At 46.9% G+C, this 20,871-nt stretch overlaps 2 long non-coding RNA genes across 13 annotated transcripts in view; one reads left to right on the plus strand and one right to left on the minus strand.

Moving 5' to 3' along the window:
• The window catches only part of LOC309604818, a 51,453-nt gene extending 51,103 nt beyond the window's left edge, over positions 1 to 350 (plus strand). The window contains exon 3 of the long non-coding RNA XR_014231082.1: positions 32 to 350. This is a non-coding gene — a long non-coding RNA (uncharacterized lncRNA). The remainder of the gene's footprint in view (positions 1 to 31) is intronic.
• The window catches only part of LOC309604815, a 338,151-nt gene that overhangs the window by 28,599 nt on the left and 288,681 nt on the right, over positions 1 to 20,871 (minus strand). For 10 of the 12 annotated variants that reach the window (XR_014231068.1, XR_014231069.1, XR_014231070.1 and 7 more), the window contains 2 exons: positions 8,929 to 9,096; positions 344 to 902 (listed from right to left, as the gene is read on the minus strand). This is a non-coding gene — a long non-coding RNA (uncharacterized lncRNA). The remainder of the gene's footprint in view (positions 1 to 343; positions 903 to 8,928; positions 9,097 to 20,871) is intronic. The other 2 variants (XR_014231076.1, XR_014231075.1) reach the window with 2 other exon arrangements.

The raw sequence follows: 20,871 nt of genomic DNA on the forward strand, positions 1-20,871 counted from the left end.
TAGGTAGATAGATAGATAGATAGATAGATAGATAGATAGATAGATAGATAGATAGATAGATAGAGATAGATAATCGATAGATAGATGACAGATAGATAGAGATAGAGATAGAGATACATTCTTTCTCAGATTTTTTCCTGTAGGTTATTACAAATTATTTAGTGTAGTTCCCTGTGCTATACAGTAGGTCTCTGTTGGTTATCTATTTTATATACTGTAGTGTGTATATGTTAATCCCAAACTCCAGACACAGAAAACAAACTTATGGGATAGTTCTTCACTGTTGCCTTCCTGGGAACTGGACCCTTATCCTTGGGACCCACCCACCTCTGCTATAACTCACCGTGTTGAAAACAGCAGTATGACAGTGGCTTTCCTGTGGTCTCAAATCCCTCACAGGGGTGTTCAACCCATAGCCTGCGAGAGACAAGGTGCTGTGCTGAGTGCTGTGGAGGGTGCAGAATTGGGTCCAACAAGTTCACAGCTTTCAGTAAGCTTGCCATCTAGTACAGAGGGTAAGCCATATATAAAAAAGACTATGATATAAGGTCAAGTATGACTCAAAGAGCTTTTTAGAACAGCTCTGGATAAACAGCTAGGGCTGTTCTAAAAACAAATGACCCAGAAAGCCATCATAGGTCTCCATTTATTTGGCCAATGTGATCATTCCCATCAGAGCTTTATGCCACCCATGTGTGAGGAAACAACTGCCATGGGAAGTGGGCAACATCCCTTCCTGACCTGCTCTGTGCCTCCTGTTTCCATCTCTCTTCATGCTCCGGATCCCTGCTTTGGTTCTTCCTGGCTTTGAGGCTATGGCTGATACTCCATCCAGCCATTGAAGCCTGTCTCCCCACTTAGGTCTGCAAACACACCCACAGTGGGATTGGGGTGGGGGGAACCTTTCAAGGAAAACAAAAGAAAAATACCAAGGCCTATAAAAAGAAACATGTTTTCAGAGTGCTTTTTTCCCATTGCAAATTGAACATGTAGCAAAATATTGACCTGGCGGGCACAGCCCAGTGAGGCCCCCCAGGCCCTGGTCTCTTCTTGTCATTTCACCTTTTTTTTTCCTCTCTAAATGCTTTAGAAATGCTTGGATCTCTCTCCAAGCAGGTTAGAGCTGGCCCTGCTCCCAGGTCCTGTAGGATCTTCAGTGACTTCCTAAACCTACTTTGTCTCTGATTTAGGGCCCCTAGTTGTTCCCATTGAGCCAGAGCTGCTGCTCTGACACCTTAGTTCTTCTCAACATGGCCCGTTGAGAACTATCCCAGACAAAGGCTAGCTGCCCCGCCCCAGCCTGGGCTTCCCTACACTAAGCAGAGTGGAAGCAGATCTTTCTTTGCTTCCACTCAAGAATCTTCTGACTTGGTCTGGAATAGCCTTCTTGCCCACCCACCCTCTTGGCTGTGTGGGCTCGGTTTGCTGGTCACTAAGGGCCAGTTAAAACCAATTTTGTTCCCAGAACAACTTCTGCAGCCTTGTTTGTCCACACCGTGCTCTCATCAGCTTCCAGGCAGCCTTCAGAGCTGACACCATCTTCCGCCAACTGCCACCATCCAAGGACCAGAAACAAACACCATGTCCCTTTCTGCCTATAAAGGTCACTCCTTTACCCCCACTCTCCCGTCTCTTTGGGTGAGCAGAAGAGGCAGCCTGTCTCCAGCAACTAGTTGACAATTGCAATAGCACCCTAGGCATCCTCCCTGCCTCAAGCCTTCCCCTTCCTGGTCTGTTATTCCACGGCGCAGTAGAGAAAAGAGCTTCCTACGGTGCACATTTCTGCCGTTCCCTGGCTTCAGACTCACGGTGATTTGCATTGTCTTCACATAAAACCCGCGTCCTTGGCACAGCTGACAGTGCCCTGCACAGTGCATCTATCACCTGCCTACCCCGGCACTCCCCATAGCACACCTTCCCTCTAGCCATTTGGGTTGGAGGTTACCTAATATGCCTGGCTCTTCGCCCATCCCTTTGCCTCCTGCCCAGCCCACCTGGTACACCTTGGAAATGCCTATTCAACCTCCAGCTCAAGCATTACCTCCTCCAGGAACCTTCCTTGACCTCCCTTGACAGAGGCAGCATCGCTATTCTCTGAGGATCCCACGTGCTGCATTTGGACCTGTATCGCAAGATGATGCCATTTCTATAATTTTATATGTTCGGTCTCTCCTAGACATAAATTGTGGCCAAGAGCTCAGACTCAGAGTCTAACAGAGCAGAGATCAAATTCCAGCTCCATCATTTACTAGCGAGGTGACCTCATGCAAGAACAGACCTCAATCTCAGTTTCCTCCTGTATAAAATGGTAGTAATGATCATGAGACCTACCTTGTAAGAGGCTGTTGTGAGGATTAAATGAGTTAATGATCTAAATCACATTGCCTGGTATACAGTAAGCAGCCATTCGATGCTGATTTATTCTGTTTTAGACTCTGAGACCCTAAGTTCTTACCACATAGGAACAGTAACTACATTTATTTAGCATTTGCTAGTTGTACTTGTATCGATGCACTTAACCCTCATAACTGCATGAAGGTGGTATTTTTGTTATCCCCATTTTGCAGATGAAGAAAAGAAGCAAAGAGGCTAACTTACGTGCCTAAGTGAACACACCCAGGCAGCAGCAGATTCGAACCCAGGAAGTCTGGTTCCAGAGCCCTCCACCCTAAGGACTACACCCAGTGGCTCTTTAGATAGTCACTAAACATTTATTTTTAAAACTGAACCAATCAGTCTGTTCAGCTTTGTATCCTTAGTGCCAATCATAGACCCAACACATCTGAGTTCTCATAAGTGGCTGTTGACTAATGAGGAGCAGAGATTACAAGGCAGGGAGTGAAGCCTTTCCCTGTGATCAGTTCTCCCTCCGCTCCACGCATGGTGATGAGTCCTGACTCAGGAGCCCCAGTGACCGTGGACTTACTCTCCACTGTAAACAAGTACAGTAAACAGAGCAGACTTCCCATTCACCGGCTCAGACAGCCACAGCCCCTGGGCCACCCCATACAACCCCCTGACACCTGCAGTTGTCTGCAGAGAGAGAAGGGAAAGAACCAGCCCAGGACAGGGAGAGAGAGAGAGAGAGAGAGAGAGAGAGAGAGAGAGAGAGAGAGAGAGAGAGAGAGAGCATTTGACTCATTAGCTGCATATTCCATTCTGACATTTGAACCTGACGGAATCCAAGTAGGGCTGGAGTAATGAATTAATCCCAGGGAAGAAGACAGGTCTGCAGCTCCTTAGCTATTAATGGCCCACTGTGAAGGGGAGCCCTGCTGAGCCAATATGTGACATGGAGATTGTTCCCCACTACCTGGCTCCTGTTGGAACCTCCCTGGTCCAACCCAGCCAACTTCAGAGAGACTGACACATGATAGGTGTTTGATACGTATCTACCAATTAAGGAACTGATTGAAGAGTGAGTCATTCCCCCCGGGGTTCACTGGGACAGGACCAAGCATCCTATGATTCTGTGCTCCAGTTAGCAGTTCCCATACCTCCTAGAGGTCAGCTTGTCCAGGCCCCTGCCTTTGGGAAGTCTGTTCTCCTTTTCCAGGGTCACAGACCAGCGTATCTCCTATCAACGATCACAGAGGAAAAATGGTCATCAGTTTCCCCAGATTTATTTTCATTTATTCATTCATTCATTTTCTTTCTTTCTTTCTCTTTCTTTTTTCTCTTTCTCTTTCTATCTCTCTCTCTCACACACACACACACACCCTCCCCAAATCCACCACTCTCCCTTCCAGTCTCCCTGGCTACCCACATTCTTAGTGATGCCAGATCCAGGAGGCCACAGGATGGTGCTGGCACAAATCTGCTTCGAAAGGGAAAGACGAGAGAGGGAGCGACAGAGAGGAAGAGGGGCACCCCTGCACCCCCCGGCTCTCTTCTCCAGGCTTGGCTGTCTCTAACCCCAGGCCACAGAATTCATCGCTCACTCTGATTCAGTGGGACAGTTATTTTATATTATTAAAATAAGAGATTATCATCACCACCGATCTCCATCTCCTTTCCAATCTCATTTGAAAAGCAGGCATTGCCTCCTGCTCCCGGACCCCTAATTCTCTCTGCCTCGGCTGTTAAATCATTTAACCTAGCAAAGTGTCGGAATATGCATTTTACATGAGCGACACGAGGCAGGATAAATCTGGGCTGACTGCAGAGGCTGAAAAGAAATATCTGAGGTGCAGACAAGGGTCAAAGAAGCCTTGGATGGGATGCAGAGTCCGGAAAGGCGGGGTCTCCTCCCTCTCCTCTCCTGCTTAGTGGATAAGAAAGCCAAAGCCTGGTCCCTCTTTGAAGAAAAGCAACTGAAACCCATAACAGACACCAGTAACAAGGGCCAGGGCACATCACGCAACCCGGCCTTCCCTAGACTTCTATGATGGGGCGCTACCAGACATGACCTTACCAAGCTCTGGGACTCAGATTAGACCCAGTATTCAGCATTCAACTTGATGCACTCAAAGCTGGGCTACAGAGTTCTATACACTTAACCCTTTGTAATTTATAAATGACAACTGTAGTTACTCAGGAGCCTGGGTGAGAACACTGGGAAGGTTCATTTACTCATGAATTCATTTTATCAAATTACACTGAGGGTCTGCGATGCGTTAGCCCTGGGCTGGGTGCTGGGGATGCAGATGTGGACGACACAGCTGTGCTATCAAGGACCTCATGGTTAGATAACTCCAACAGGGTTAAAAGCTAAAAACAATGCCAGGTGTGTGCTCTTGGTTGAGAGTATAATTTTTCCATACGCTTTATCGGTCAAATGGAGATTTTGCAAACCACTGTGTGAGTCCCATAAATGCTTAAGTGCCCCTAAGTTCACAGTTGCTTATTTCTTGCTTGACCTAGAAAGAAGAAGCAATGCTCCTTAGGACATTCGGCATGTAGATAGCAGGCCCAGGGCTCAAACCCAGGAGTCCCACTTCAGCTATGGTGTCAGGCTACTAAAACAGAGGGCGGGGGGAGGGTTGCCACATTTAGCAAATGAAAATACACGAGACCCGATTACATTTGAATTTCAGGTAAACAATGGTTAAAATAATTTTGTAATATGTGTGTCCCAAATACTCCATGAGACATACTTACACTAAAAAAAAAAGTATTCATTGTTATCTAAAATTCCACTTTAACTGGGCATCCTGTGTTTTACCTGGTAACCCTTTGGGGATGGGAGAGAGCACCACTTGGAAATTGGATACACAGGGACCTGGGTGAGAGATAGTGAGAGATGCCGGGCCTGGGAGCCAGGAGAGGTTCCTGGAGCCCAGTGGGTGTCTCCTCAGTTCCCAAGGGAGGCTGTCCCCACTCCCCCAACCCAATGGCAACTTGAGCTGCCTCTGTAGCTGTGCTAATGAGAACGCTCTTCCCCAAACAACAGATTAATTGATTTAAAACTTTCAATGCCAGATGCTTGGTGGAAGCATTTTAATAATCCTCGAGTCAGAATTAATCACGTCTCCTGATCTTTGAGGAGGGCAGTTATTAAATCCTGCAGAGGCAAGGGATGGGGCCAGGCAGGGGAAGAAGCTGCTTTTCCTGGGTCCTCTCTCCTGCTGTGCTCTAACCAGGAGCCCTGGGGGCCCCTGGTGGGGTGGCATGGGATGGGGAGCAGAGGCAGGTCTGGAACGGCACCTGCAGGGCAGGAAGTTGACCGGCTAAGCCCTGGTTTCTCGCAGCCCAAGGCCAAGGCGGGGTACAGGGGAGTCCTGTTCCAGAGGTTCCCCCACGGCCTGGCCACAGTCAACTGCAGAACTGGACATACTTGCTCAGGCCCAGGACAGGGCCGTCTTTCTCCCTGAATCCCTCTCACTCCCCCTTTTCACATCCAAGGAATTTTAGAAGAATCTAGTTCTCTGAATCTAGGAATGAGGAAAAGGAAAAAATGTCTCCTGTAGTGAAACCAGCGGCTCGTCTTCCCCCCTTGCTGAAAACTAGCTTCCTGCCTCTCGGCAACCTCCCGCCACGCCAGCTGCCCCTCCGTGGGCTCTGATGCCCTTTCTCCTTTGCCTCTCAGCTCGCTCCCGCTGTGGGCTCTTAGTCCTTTCCCTCCTCCATCCAGAAGCCACCTGAATTCCGCCTCTATGTCTCCAGACTTCCACCTTCTACCCCGTCTCTCTTGCTTGTCCAGTTGCCTGTTCTCTGCCCCTAATTCCTCTCACTTCAGCCTCCTACACTTCCAGTATACCAAGCACATCACCAACACAAGTTCTAATCTTTATAACCCTCCTATTCAGTAGATTATTACTACCCGTTGTTTGCAGAGGGGTAAACTGCGGCTTGTTTTGTTAGGTGGCTTGTCCACAGACACACAGCTGCATTAGGTCAGTCCTGAGCCCCACCCCACCCAGAAGGCTTCTCGGGCCCCCATTTTCCTCTTGGTTTCAGAGTTCCTAACGTAGTCACATCAGAGGGAGCTGATTTTGCACATAATGATACCAAATGTTTTGCCCATTCGAAGCCCCTAAAAGTCCGGGGCCATGTTTTGTGCTCCTGCGCAGAACGGGGTATCAGCCCACCTGGGAAGACTTGTTAAGTGACAACGGGAAGCCTTTGCCTGGGGGGAAGGTGTGTGGGCACCTGAGCCTCCCACGATCTGAGCCAAACAACTCCATTTCTCTTGAGAGTCATCCTGTGGATGGTGGCCTCACTCCATCACTCCCCCCTCACCTGAAACCCTCACACACCCCTCAGCAGTGTCATGCAGACACTAAGCACTGAGCAGGCAGGGGCCTGCCAATGGTCTCCACCACATATGAGGTCCGGCCCCAAACAGCACAACCCCAGACAGTCTAGAGGGTGACACATTCTGCCCCTGTTAATGCTGAGCACCCTTGGGCTCCCCTGGTCCCCTGATGCCCCACTGTCAAAGCTAAATCAATACTCCCTTTTTTCTCTGCAAGAACATCTCAGTAATCCTAATTGGTCACTATGGCAACCCCAGCTGCAGCTCCTCGTGGCCTCAATGAAGAGACAGAAGGATGAGAGGGGGTGAGATAGAGGTTAAGCCTACTTATTGTATAATGCTCTGCCTTTGATATCACCTAGATCCACATGCTAAGTACCTGGAAAGAAACAAAATCCCGTGTAAATTAGAATGATACCATCCAATCCCCTGCTTATATCCTCACTAGTAGCAGCCGATAAGGCCACTGTTTGCAGCCGCTGGGCCTGACCTCCTCCGCCTGGCGGCTGATGGGGTTGCGGTGGTGGGTCACATTCATCAGAGAGGATGGGCGGGGCTGTGAATCCCGCAGGGCAAAATGGCTGTGCAGGGGCCTCTGCCTGTAGCATCCCCACCCCAACCCAACCAGGAGGGGATCTGAGGGAAAAGGAGAGACAGGAAGACCACTGCCCAGAGCCTGGTCCTGTGTCTCTTCCTTGGTGGAATCTTGAGGCTGCTATTCCATTTCCTCAGCAGATGGATCATTCCCTGCTTAGTTGGGGTACCCTCAAAACCCCAATCCTGCCTTGCGCTCTGGGGTGAGATCTCCCCATCATACAAACATGCACACACATGCACATACATACACACTTCCTGCCCGCAAATGTGTCTTCCCATCTAGCCACCCTCAGAAAAATAAAGCCTCTGCTCTCTTCATTCTTCAAGACTCCCTCTTCCCCTTCCCCTCAGTGCTGCTGCCCCACACGGGCTGGGCCTTCCTTCTGTGACTCCATGATCTCTCTATTGCCAGGGTGAGGGTTGGCTCTGCAGCTGCCCACATTTGCCAGTGACATCAGTTCCTTCAGCTCTGCCCTCTGAATTGTCTTCTCAGAGCCAGACTCCTTCCCCATCCCAGGAGAGGTGGGTTTCAGCCTTCCCTCCCGACACACTGCTATGCTTATGCCCTACCTGCCCCACATGGAACTTCTAACCTATTTTCCACTTGTTGCAGCAGAAGACTCCCAGGGTCATAGTCTACCCCAGCCAGGGCCAGAGCCAGATCAGTCCTATAAAGGATGGGATTCATTGTAGCCTCTTTCCTTGGCCCAGCTGCCCCAGGTCCATTTGAGCAGAGCTTTTAATCCTACCCTGTGGCCCACAGAGAGACTCCTTTGCTGGGAGTCCCTCCAAGTTTTTCTATGGTCCGTTTTGGTCCTCTCCCCCTGGGAAATCCATGGTTGGACACTGGATTTTTCTTAATGTTAAACAGAAGGCGAGAAAGCTCTGTCTGTTCTGCCCTCTTTCTGTCTGCCCCTTTCATAACTTCTCCTCGTTCAGCACACACAGCTATGATCAACCATCCATTTCCGAACTCCAGTCAACACCTAAGGCTTTCCCTGCTGCCTGCCAATTCACTCTGTCAACCGTCCATCTTAGAACCATTTAGGGGGCACTTTGCCATGTCCTGGGCACAGTTAGGGACGCGAAGAACCTGAGAAGTTCCAATTTTCTAATCCAAAAAGGATTAGAGGGCATGCATCTGTCCATATCTAGTCTGTAGAAGATAAAGCTTTTCTCTTGATTGTATCTGGGAACAGAGAGGAAGAACAGCTGTGGTGTGGGGGGACGAGACATGACTTTGGAATCACACAGATCTTGTTATGGAAACTTGGGCAAATTCTTCAACGTCTCTAAGTCTAGGATTCATGGAGATCATAATGCCTGGCTTGGAAGGTTACTGTGAGGCGTGAATGTGATCTAGCCTGGAAAAAGGCTTTGTCAATGATGAGATGCGGTACAAATGTAAGGAACTAACATTACCATGACAGTGATATGGGACTATAGTTCTCTTGGCCTTGGATGGGTGATCTTCCTGTTTCTCCCCTCGTGGAGACTGTTTTGGGAGAGGAGGGATCACAAGTCCCTCTCAGGCTGTGACCCTATGTATTCTTGCCTTCTCCCCCCATGTTGGTCCAGGATAGGTGATTGTAGGTAGAGAACGTAGAGACAGAATCCCTCCTATCACCACTTACCCATAGATGAGCGACAACGGCATCCTCTTAGCTTAAGATGTGATAACAGTCTTTTCACCTGTGAGGTCCAATTCCAGCTGCCTGGGAACATGTTCCCACCAGGTAATTTTTGATCAGGAATGTAGGTGCAGGCACATTTCAGATACGTCCCTTGATCCCCAACACCTCCTGTGACACAGATAAAGAAAACACTATGCTTATCCTCCTTATGTCAATGAGGAAACTGAGGCAAGAGAGGCGAAGTGACATTTCCAAGACCATGGAGCTAGCAAGCTGCAGATCTGAGACTTCTAATTCCCAAATGCAAAACCTGCACTCTCTTTCTCTGTGCAGCTGCCTGCCTCCTGAAAGCTGCTCCCTGTGGCCCACTCATCTGCTATTCTGGCAGGGTAAACACTTGAAGAAGGCCCTTTGCTCAGAGGGCATGTTGAGCAGAACATCAGGTCAAAGCTCATCTGCATTTTTGGCGACAGAAGGCTGCCGAGATACTAGGAGGCCCTTTGTCCTCCATGGGGCTGGATGGGAGCAAGTGGATGCCTGAAGGAGATTACAAGCAGTTATGGATATTGCTTGTCATGCTACCATCAGCAGACGCCTTTTTCAATTGACTAGTTGCTTGTATTTCCAGAATAGGGAATGCCAGATGTATTTCCTGCACTGAAAGAGAGTACTGAAGGCCCTTGGAAAGAGACCCAGCTGTTAAGTATCAGTGGAGGCGGGGGTAGTTTAACCCCTGGTGGCCAGGTCATCAGAATTCCTGGGAAGCCAAGGACAAACAGCCAAGGCAGCCCACATCTAACAAATGAATGGAGGCTTGAAAGTCCTTTCTAAGTTGCTTGTTTGGAGTTCAAAATTCACTTTGCTGTGTAAACAGTGTTATTAGAACTAACATTTATTGAGTCCTGTATGTGCTACATGGTATCAAAGCATTCTATCTGCTTTCTTTTTTCTATTACATCCTCACCTCATTACAACTTTACAAGGTAAGAGTGGCAGACACTGGCTTGTTCACCGTATCAGTAACCCTTTCCTCTTAGGCACACAGTCCTTCCTCAGCCTTCCTTATATTAGGGGCAGCCATGGGACAATGGAAAGTAGATGGAAATCATATGCACCACCTCCTAATCTGGCCCATAAAAATGCCTCCTGCCCAACCCTTTGTGTGCTCTCCTCCTTCATCTATCTGCTGGATGCATGGATCCAGTGAAAGGCTCCCAAGCTCTAGGGAATTATGTCATCCACTAAATGGAATGATCCTGGGTCCCTGAATGACTGCATGGAGCCAAACCCCACTACTGACCTACGTTGGACTGTGACACGAGTGAGAAATAAAACTTCACTGTGTTAAGCTACCGAGATTTGGTGGGTTTTCTCACCCACCCAAACTAATTCAGTAAGTATCAGACTATATCAACAGCCTCCATTTTACAAATGAGGAAACAGAGGCTCAGAGAGGTAGCGTGACATGCCCAATGCTACATAGCAAATAATCTGTAGAGCCAAGTTTAAAACCCAGGTACGTCAGACTCCAAAGCCAGTAATTTTCCATGCTACCTGCCACAATAGGTGGCCAGGATCCTAGGCCGGTCACAAAAGTCTATTTAACCAACAAAATATCCAATGCATGTTTCAACTACCCTTAGCCATTGCCCATAGCAGTTTCTGTGGGATGTTGATTGAGTTTCCAAACCTGACTCTGAGAACACGTCCTATCACCATCACCTCACCCCCAATAATTTTGGACTACACTTCCAGGCCTGAGTAAAATAAGATGCTTCTGTAGATGAGGTTTCTCAGTCAGTTGTTCCCTAAAGACTCCGAATCAGAGTACAAGAGCATTTGTTTCCATGAGAATGAAGGGCCCACACTCAAACTTCCCCTGTGTATTCCATGTACCCCTTGCTGAGTCAATTTGTTGGTAGATGGGGAGTTTGCTTATGACCTAGGACAAGCAGGTCAGTTCTGGTTCTTAGTATATTCCTATATTGATCCTAGAAGCATGGATCCTAGAACCATTTTTTCTGAGCCTGAAATCCAAATGCCTGGTCTGACCAGCTGAGGTACATTTACAGTGACAAGGGGAAGGAATATTTTAAATTGTAAGTGACCTTGAAACCCGGAGAACTCTGATTGCTGTAGGCAGAGGAAAACTCACGCTTCTTTTCTGAATGGGGCTCAGCCAGAGGAAACAAATCAGCTCTACAGTATATCCTGAGTGTATGATGTGTGCCCACCAATGTATCAGTCCATGGAATGGCAGGCACCATGCCTGCCCTCCAAAGGATGATAAGCTGATTAGGGAGACCGAGCTGAAACACAAGGAGACAAACTCTAGAAAACTCTCCAGCCAGTTAATGTTAATTTGCACGTGTTCACATATGGAACACTGACCTCTGTCCCTTTCAGCCTTCTCTTCAAACTCTCAAATAAATCCAGCTGCACATAAGTCAGTGGTATGGAACTTACTGAGTATTTGGGAGGGAAGATGAAGATTTACTTCACATGCTTCACTGAAACTTTTTTAAACGTTTTCCTAGTTTTTCTCTCTCCTTACCCCAAATCCCCTCTCTTCCTTGCCTTCACTTGGGACCTCTCCTTTCTGACTCTCCACATATTTTCTCACTCCTTAATCCAACTTAGTTTCCAAATCTCTCACTGCTGCTATATTATGCAGAGGAATGTGACCCTTTCCCAGACCATGTCTTCAAACTTTATCAGGTCTTTAGCTAACAAGTATCTTCTAGTTATCAGAACACATTCTAGGGGGAGAGGCAGGCATGTTACAAATAACCCACTGAAAACATTTCTGATATCCTGCTTGTGGAATTTCACCCTGCAGAATCTGATCCAGGGCTTTGCCTGCAAATGAGTTTGCTGTCCGTGGTGCTGACCTGGGAGGCTAAGGCTAATCATCATTTTTCTACACATCATTCAGTCAGGGAATTGGATGGTCTTGCTGTCTGCTCTGAGCCTCACCCGACTCATGTCTGAAACGGGATTATTAACAGCACTCACCATATGCAAAGCATTTAGCATCCTACCTGACACAAAGAGCTCAATAAATGGTAGTATTTCTTATTGTTATTATTATGCTATTATCCTGCAGGCTCCTATTCATTCACTGCCACTTCCCAGATATATTCCTCCCTCCAAAACTCAATTTGGATAAGTGATTCCACCTTCATTTTTCTTCCCACACTTTGCTTTAGAATGAACACAGGTTTTCCAAGATTTTTTGCTTTAACAGTGAAAGAGAAACAGAAGTTAACAAAACAAATAACTGGTCTCACTGGTTGAAACATGAGTGGAGTTAACTCTGGAATTTTTTCAGCTTTGATTTTGTTCCTTCATTGATTCATCTCCTGACTCCTCACTTGGGAATAAAACCCACTCAAATGCTCCTTTTTTGCTGTTGTTGTTCTTGAAAGCGTGTGTTCCCAAGATTCCCTGTGCTTGCCTCTCTCATAGTACATCTCATGCTCTGCTGAAACTGCCTCTTTATAAAGACTATGTTGGGACTTCCCTGGTGGTCCAGTGGGTAAGACTACGTGCTCCCAATGCAGGTGGCCCGGGTTCGATCCCTGGTCGGGGAACTAGATCCCGCATGTATGCAGCAACTAAGAGTTCACATGCCACAACTAAGAAGTCCGCCTGCCACAACTAAAAGATCCCACATGCCGCAGTGAAGATCCCGAGTGCTGCAACTAAGACCCAGCACAGCCAAAATAAATAAATAAATATTATAAAGACTATGTTATTCGCCATTTTATCCTCAACAACTTGCAGAATGCCAGGTACACTGTTTGGACCTGAATGAAAAAAAATGTATTAATAACCAAATAAACAAAAGAACAAAGGGAATGTGGTGGGCTGCATTTTTGCCCCAAGCTTCCTCTCCTCCCTATATCCACACACCCTTTTCCATGTGTCTTTGCAATTCTTCCCACTGAAGAAGTAAACTATATTTTCCCTCCCCTTGACTTTGAGTTTACATATGTGAGTTTCTTTGGGTATATGATAAAGCAAAAGTAACAGTGGGACAGTTCTAAGCCTCAGCTTTAAGAGGACTTGCACCTCTGGCTTCATTATAAAAATTTTTTAAAAAATGCCCTGGATAGCCCATGGTACCAGGAGGAGGATACGAGCCACATGGAGCAGACCCACCAGAGCTGCCACAACCCAAAGCAGAGCTGCCTCAGCCACTCATCGATCTGAAGATCTGAAGTGAAACCATCCAGCCAAGCCCATTGTAGATGAGCCGCATCTTAGCTGACCTTCCGAAGCATAAGTGGTAATGATTATAGTTTTAAGCCACTAAGTCTGAGGATTAATTTGTTACATAGCATCATTTGGGCAATAGCTCACAATACATAGAGAAAACACACAATGGACTTTTTTTTTTTAAAAAACAGACGATCATGGCTGATGAAGTTCAGCATCTCACCTTCTCTGAGCCTTAAATCTTCTTCTATAAAGTTTGGATAACAATTTCTGATCAACCTAGCTCACATGGTCATGGTTTCAAATGATTATGGGTAGGACAGCACAGCAGTGAGTTAACCAACAGAATACAAATAAAGGAGTATTATCATTAGGGGCTAGTATTCATAAGTTTCTTTAACATCCTGGTACAACCATAATCTCTAGCCCTGGATCCTGTATACTTAACTGAAATGGGACACCAGATGGCTAAAGATGAGTATTTGGGTCCACCAAAGTATTGGTAAAATTAATTCTCTTCCAAGAGGGAACTTGAGACTGCCTCTTTAAAGTTCAACCAGGAAATTCAACTGAATTCTAGACTTTTGAAATAGGAAACTCCCATTCTACCCTACCCAGTGCTTAATGCACTTTACAATACCCCCAACCAGAGTTTTCCAGCCTCCACTTAAATGTTTCAGTCAAAGGAAACTCAACTACAAAGCACCTATTTCAACTTTGGACAGCTATATCTATAAGAAAGCTTTTCCTTATCTTCCCTAACCCCCAGACTAGGTCAATTTCCCTAGTATAAGCTTCTCATAGCACTCTATTCCTTCAGAGCATTTATTAAAGATTATAATTTAAAAGTTACTTGTGTAAAAATTTGTTCAATGTCTATCTCCCACACAGCACAGTAAACTTCATAAGGGCAAAGACTGGATCTTCTTTGTTCACTGCTGTATCTTCAGTATCTAGCATGATAACAGTAAATTAATAAGCATTCAATAAATATTTATTCACTAGATATATTAAAAAGTTTTTTAATCTTAATTAATAATCTTATATAGTACTTACTTAACAAGGATCAACTCAGTAATGAATGAACAAAAGACAGTATCTTCCTGAACTTCCTCCCCTGCAAATAGTATAAATTCTATCTTTTGAGGGTCCAACAGAACAAGTTTCCTCCCTGGATCATCCCCTCATATTTCATGATAGTAGAGCTGAATCCTGGGAGATTTCTGATTAGAAGAGATAAAGGATTGAGAGTGAAGAATTTACACTTCATATAACAAATATTTATAGAGCATACATTAGATGCCGAACATACTTACAGGTATTGGAGATACAGCAGGAAGTATAACAGACCAAAAAAAAAAAAAAAATCCCTTCCTTCATAATTTTATGCCCTAATGGGAGGAGAGAGATAATAAACAAATCAAAAAGTAAAACGCATAGCGTACCAGATGGTGATAAGTGCAATGGAGAAAAATAAAGCAGAGAAGGAGAAGATGGAACCCAAGGGAAGATTGCTGTTTTAAATGAGATGCTCAGGGGAGGTCTTTTTGAGAAGCTATTTGCACAATAGATCTGAAGTTGGTGAGAAAGTGAGCCATGCAGATATTCGCAGTAAGAAGGTTCCAGGCAGAAAAGAACAGCCAGTGGGAAAGGTCCTGAGTAAGAAGCATGCGTGGCAGAATATGAAAAAGGTACGGAGGCCAGGGTAGCAAGGGAGAGAACAGCATGAGATGAAGTCACAAGGGCCACAGGGAGCCTCGTAGCCCTTGTAAGGACCTTGGTTCTCACTCAGGAAAATCAAAAGCTATTGAGTGATTTTGAACAGAGCATTGAGACATGACTTGATTCACCTGACTGGTAGGGTGGGTCTAGACTGTAGACAAACAAGGGCAGATGCAGGTCACTTAGAAGGATCTGGCAGTAATCTGGTCAGATGATGATAGTCTGGCCCAGGGCGGAGTTTATTCTTTTCTGTATCCTAGCACCTTGCATCTAGAGGATGCTGAATAAATAAATGAATGATTGGACAGACGAGAGACGGAAAATGCTTTGGTTCTGGAATCAAAACAACTGGATTTGGGCTCAGAATTCCAGTTAAGCCTTGCTTATGTCCCTTGAATTATTTTCCCTAGAATCCTGTCTTCAGTCCAAGGATAAGAATTAAAGCCATTAAAGCATGTGTAAGAGTAGCCAGCCCAGCCAGACAAAAGAAACCACACCTTATATGACTCCATTTACCTGAAATGTCCAGAATAAGCAAATCCATAAAGACAGAAAGTAGATTAGTGGTTGCCAGGGGCTGGGGAAAGGGGATCCTGGACAGAAAAAGGACAATAGGCAAAAACAAAGGAAACGTGAATAAAGTATAGACTTTAGTTAATAACAATGTATCAGTATTGGTTCATTAACTGTGACAAGTGTACTAGACTAATGCAGAAGGTTAATAATAGGAGAAACTGGATGTGGGGATTTATGGGAGCTCTCTGTACTATTTTAATCATTTTTTATAAAACTAAAGGTGTCTAAAATCAAAAGCTTAATTTTTAAAAAATGAGTGGCCAGGGCTTCCCTGGTGGTGCAGTGGTTAAGAATCTGCCTGCCAATGCAGGGGACACACATTCGAGCCCTGGTCCGGGAAGATCCCACATGTCGCGCAGCAACTAAGCCCATGCACCACAGCTACTGAGCCTGCGCTCTAGAGCCCGCGTGCCACAACTACTGAAGCCCGCGCACCTAGAGCCCGTGCTCCGCAGCAAGAGAAGCCACCGCAATGAGAAGCCCAAGCACCACAATGAAGAGTAGCCCCTGCTCGCCGCAACTAGAGAAAGTCTGCACGCAGCAACGAAGACCCAACGCAGCCAAAAATAAATAAATAAAATTAATTAATTAAAAAAAAAATGAGTGGCCATTCAGGCCTGGGAAACGGAAGGAAGAGTCTCAGTGGTTTATTAGCCAGGAAGCATGGAGTGCCCCCATTCCATGCGCAGAACTAGCCCTTCCCTAGAGACTTGGGGCTCCAGGGAGATAGCGTGCCTTGGACATTCTTCCATAATCCATTCTTAGAGCTGCTTCTTTCTGTGTGTGCCCTGGGCAGTAACTGATCGTTTAAAATAATAATGAGGTAAGAAAAGTTTGATACAGAAAATACTTCTAAATGACTTTAACTAATGTCCTCTGGGGTTCTGGGTGGGTAATCTGAGCCCCTTCTGTGTACAGGCAAATGTGATTATAGCAGGGCCTGCAGTGGCCTGTCTCAGCTCCCAGCCCCCCAGGCCACTGCCTGCCCTAACCACATTAGCAGCACTAGAGCCATCCATCAGACTAACCGGGGGCCTGGGGTTGGGCCTGGCCCTCCTGCAAGAGCTGGGCCTTGCCATCAGGAGACATCTGGCTCCTTCTTCACAGTCACAAGATAAAGAATGTGGCTGTGGAACTGATCTGCCTGCCTTGCCCCTTCCTCCTGCCCACCTTGGCCACCCCACTGCATCCTCAGAGCTGCTTGGTGGGGCCTGGGGAGGGGGGTCCCTTGCTTCCTGCAGATGGTCCCAATCTGGCTGGGGTGAGAGGCCACACTTCTAGGCACCATTAGCCTCCCACCCCCAATTCAGCAGGTGCCCTCTCTTCTGCCCCCACTATCAACTCTCCCAGTCTCCCTGGCCCAAACCTGTCAAAAATAGAACTCACTGGCAGCAGGAGCAGGGGAGTGGAAGGGGCAGGGGTTCTTGTTTACCTAACACCATGCTAGTTGCTACAAAGGTCAAGGCCCATCTGCCAGGCAGCGGGTGCCAGGAAACCAGCTGCCTTCATGGCATGGGCACCAAACATTAGTGAGGGGCAGGTGGACAGACCGAGTAACTGCTACACACACACATACACACACACACACGCACACTTCAGGCCCAGAATTGACTGGGTAAGCCATGGGTAACGCATTGCTGCATGACTCATGGCAAATGCTGAGACCTCCACTGGCTTCTTCCTGTCATTTAAAATGCCCACAAGCCACCATCCCTGCTCCCTGGACAAGCTCAGGGAGCCCATTTTATTTTTTATTTTTTTAAATTTAGGGTCTTTGCTGCTGTGCGCGGGCTTTCTCTAGTTGCGGCGAGCGGGGGCTACCCTTCCTTGCGGTGCACAGGCTTCTCATTGCAGTGGCTTCTCTTGTTGCAGAGCACAGGTTCTAGGCACGAGGGCTTCAGAAGTTGTGGCACACGGGCTCAGTAGTTGTGGCTCGCGGGCTCTAGAGTGCAGGCTCAGTAGCTGTGGTGCATGGGCTTAGTTGCTCCACGGCATGTGGGATCTTCCCGGACCAGGGCTCGAACCTGTGTCCCCTGCATTGGCAGGCGGATTCTTAACCACTGCGCCACCAGGGAAGCCCAGGGAGCTCATTTTAATATGAGACTAAATTCAACATAATTAAGAAGCCTAATCAGCTATTGTTTGGGGGAAAATGACCAACAACACTATGACTCATTTTAAATCTGAACAGAAACAATTTGGGAGCACTTTGGTTTTGGAGATTAACTTCAGTCAACTGAGAGTTGCCTTTTCAGGAACCCATATGCCTGAACTCCCAGTTCTGCCCCCCTTCCCCACTGTGCTGCTTCAGTCCCTGTGGGAAGTCTGCTGAGACAGGTGATGTTGGGCAAGAGTGAAGCCACGACCTCCTGGAGCATCAGGTGAGGGCAGTGAGAGCTTAGAAGAGTGGGCCACTCCCAGCCTCAGTGCCTCCATCAGACAAATGGGGAGGATATCCCAGCCTGACACTAAGAGGAAGAACTGGCTTTGGGGAACTGAAGAATGAATTGCCAGGGCATGTCCCCTGCCAGCCCCACTTCCCAGGACCTCACCTGGGGCTCAGGGAAGCCAGTAAGCAGAGTGCTGTTCCAGCAGGCACGACCCCCTTCTTCATGGTGTTTTACCCACACATAGGAAGGCAGGGCTGAAGAGCACATAGTCCAGGAAAACCGGTCCTTGTGTTGACAGCAAGGGCAGGCGCTGCCTGACAGGACACGCAGGAGTGGCTCGCTGCCCTGAAGGAAGTAGTTAAAGGTGGACATGGGCTCACTGGGGTGTATGCACACATGGGTGCATGCTAGGAGCCACTGAGCCCTCCATGTGTCCAGAAACACGAGCAACTTCACGGGGAGGGAGTTAGGGGCTCTGGGAAGGCTTGCATCAGCTGTGCGACCCTGACAAGCCTCTTTCCTTCTCTGAACATGTTTCTGATCTGTAAGCTGTCAGACTCGTTCCCTGAAGTTTCAACCTTCACAGTGCATCAGAATCACTTGGGGGATTTCCCCTGGTGGCACAGTGGTTAAGAATCCACCTGCCAATACAGGGGACATGGATTCAATCCCTGGTCCAGGAAGATCCCACATGCCGCAGAGCAAAATAGCCCATGCACCACAAGTACTGAGCCTGCACTCTAGAGCCCGTGTGCCACAACTACTGAGCCTGCATGCCACAACTACTGAAGCCCACGCGCCTAGAGCCCGTTCTCCGCAACAAGAGAAGCCACTGCAATGAGAAGCCTGTGCACCGCAACGAAGAGCAGCCCCTGCTCGCCGCAACTAGAGAAAGCCCGCGTGCAGCAACGAAGACACAATGCAGCCAAAAATAAACAAATTAAATAAATTTTTTTTTAAAAAGAATCACTTGGAAAGCATTTTAAAAGTATACTTGCCCAAGCAAGCCTGGAGATCTGGAGTTCATTAGTGGTATGGGGGTCACCAGTAGTTTTTAAAATGCACCAGATGATTCTAAAGCTTAGCTAAGCCTGAAAAAACACTAGAGCACCACATAGCTTGTATTGGACCGACTGGAGGGCTTATTAAAACACAGATTCCAGGGCCTTGCCCTGAGAATTAACATTTCTAACAAGTTCCCAGTTGATGCCAATGATGCTGGCCTGGGGACCACACTTTGAGAACCGCTGTCCTGGACCAATGCCACTCAAAGTGTGGTCCCCAGAGTGGCAGCAACATCATTACCTGGAAGTTTATTGGGAATGCAGATTAAGGTGCCTAATTACAAACGTTAAGGCAATATGCCCTTCTAGGATAAAGAAAAGGATCGTGATGATAATGATGCTGATAAAGGAGCTGCAGAGAAGTCAAGGAGAGGGGAGCCTGGGTAAGAGAAGGGAGCAGCTGGCCCAAGCCAGCCCTGTGTTGGTGTTGGATGGAGAGACGGTTGCCCCTCTCAGAGCTCTCTTCTTCTCTCCTCTTGCCTTCCCACACTATTGTGAAAAGTTTTCATAAGCGCTGCCCCTAGCCCATTTTCCTCAGGTGTGTATCTGCATAAATCATGGCTCAGCCCTCAGCCCCATCATCAACCATTATATCCCAGTTCATCATCTTGCCCACATTACAGATGGGAAAAAATAATTGATTTGAATGGCTGCCTGGATACCCCAGGGCAAGGCTTTAATTCACCTTCGATGCTGGATGGGTGCTCTGTGCTGGAGCTATAGATACTCTCGATCAGCATGGACCAACTGGCAGGCTGAGCATGCTCTGACCAACCCCCTTCCTTGGGCTGCTGCCTGATTTCTAGCTACAGCCCCTCCCCAAACCGTGAGCTGCGTAAGTGCTGTGAGGTGTTAAGAAGAGAAGTAGCACCGGCTGGTTGGGAGAGCCCTGGCTGGGGAGACAAGAGCCCTTGTGCTGCCTTGAGCTTAACTCCAATCTACTGTGACCCTGACCCAGCCTACTCTCTCCAGGTCTTAATTTCACTCTCAGCAAAATAGAAAAAGGCATCCTTGCTGGTTTCCTTCTGATGGGGTTGCAAGCTACCTCCCATACACCAGATTCCCCTTTGTTTGAGGTCTTCCTCTTCAGTCACTACTGGGTTTCCTGTATTTGAGGAAGAACCAGAAGTATGAAGCAGACATTGTTTGGAGTGCCCAGAAGTCGCATTCCTAGCACCTTCGCTCTGTGGAACGAAGCTTGGCCATGTGACTGATCTTGACAACACAAACATCAAAGTGAAAATAAGACCTTCTTCCAAAGGTGGTTCCATTACTTACCCCATCATTCAGTTCCCATTCTGGGAACTGTCAGAAGGACCTATTGCACGTTACTTTAAATAGCCTCATTGGTGGCAAATCCTCATCCTAGGAGTGTGGACTTGCTTGTTTGAAACAGCCCAAAGGTATCCAGAGCCAAGAATGGTGAATAGAGTGAGAGATTAAGGCTGCGAAATACCATTTTTAGTCTAAAACAAGGTGTAACTATAATTAAATAGATCCGGGGGTTGGTCTGAATGGCCTCTAAGGTCTCCTCCAGGTCCAACACACTATGATTTTCTTGTATAGATAGAAAATGGATTCTGAAGGCAAAGGAAAACATTCCACAGGTGTCCTGAATGAAGTAACTTCAAAGGAATCTGTATAAAATTACTCCTCCCAAGATGACTAATTTAAAAGGCAATTCTCCTCTAGATACATACCTTATTTCATGGATTCATGAAATAAGGTAGTTTTATTCTCACATTTTATCTCACATTTTATCTCTGAAATCAGGATACAGATGACAATTGGTGGAGGGTCATAGTTTAAATGGCAGCATTTTTTTCTTTCTTAGTGGTACATAAAGTAATCTTTCTATCAATGGCATCTTGGATTCAATGAAACACAGTAAATCCCAAACTGTTCTGATTTTCAGTACCAGTTTGATTCTTAACTTTGGATGCACATACCAGATGAATTAAATCAGAATC

This window comes from Balaenoptera borealis (assembly GCF_965194805.1).
Source record: "Balaenoptera borealis genome assembly, chromosome: 11".
NCBI classification, from domain to species: Eukaryota; Metazoa; Chordata; class Mammalia; order Artiodactyla; family Balaenopteridae; genus Balaenoptera; species Balaenoptera borealis.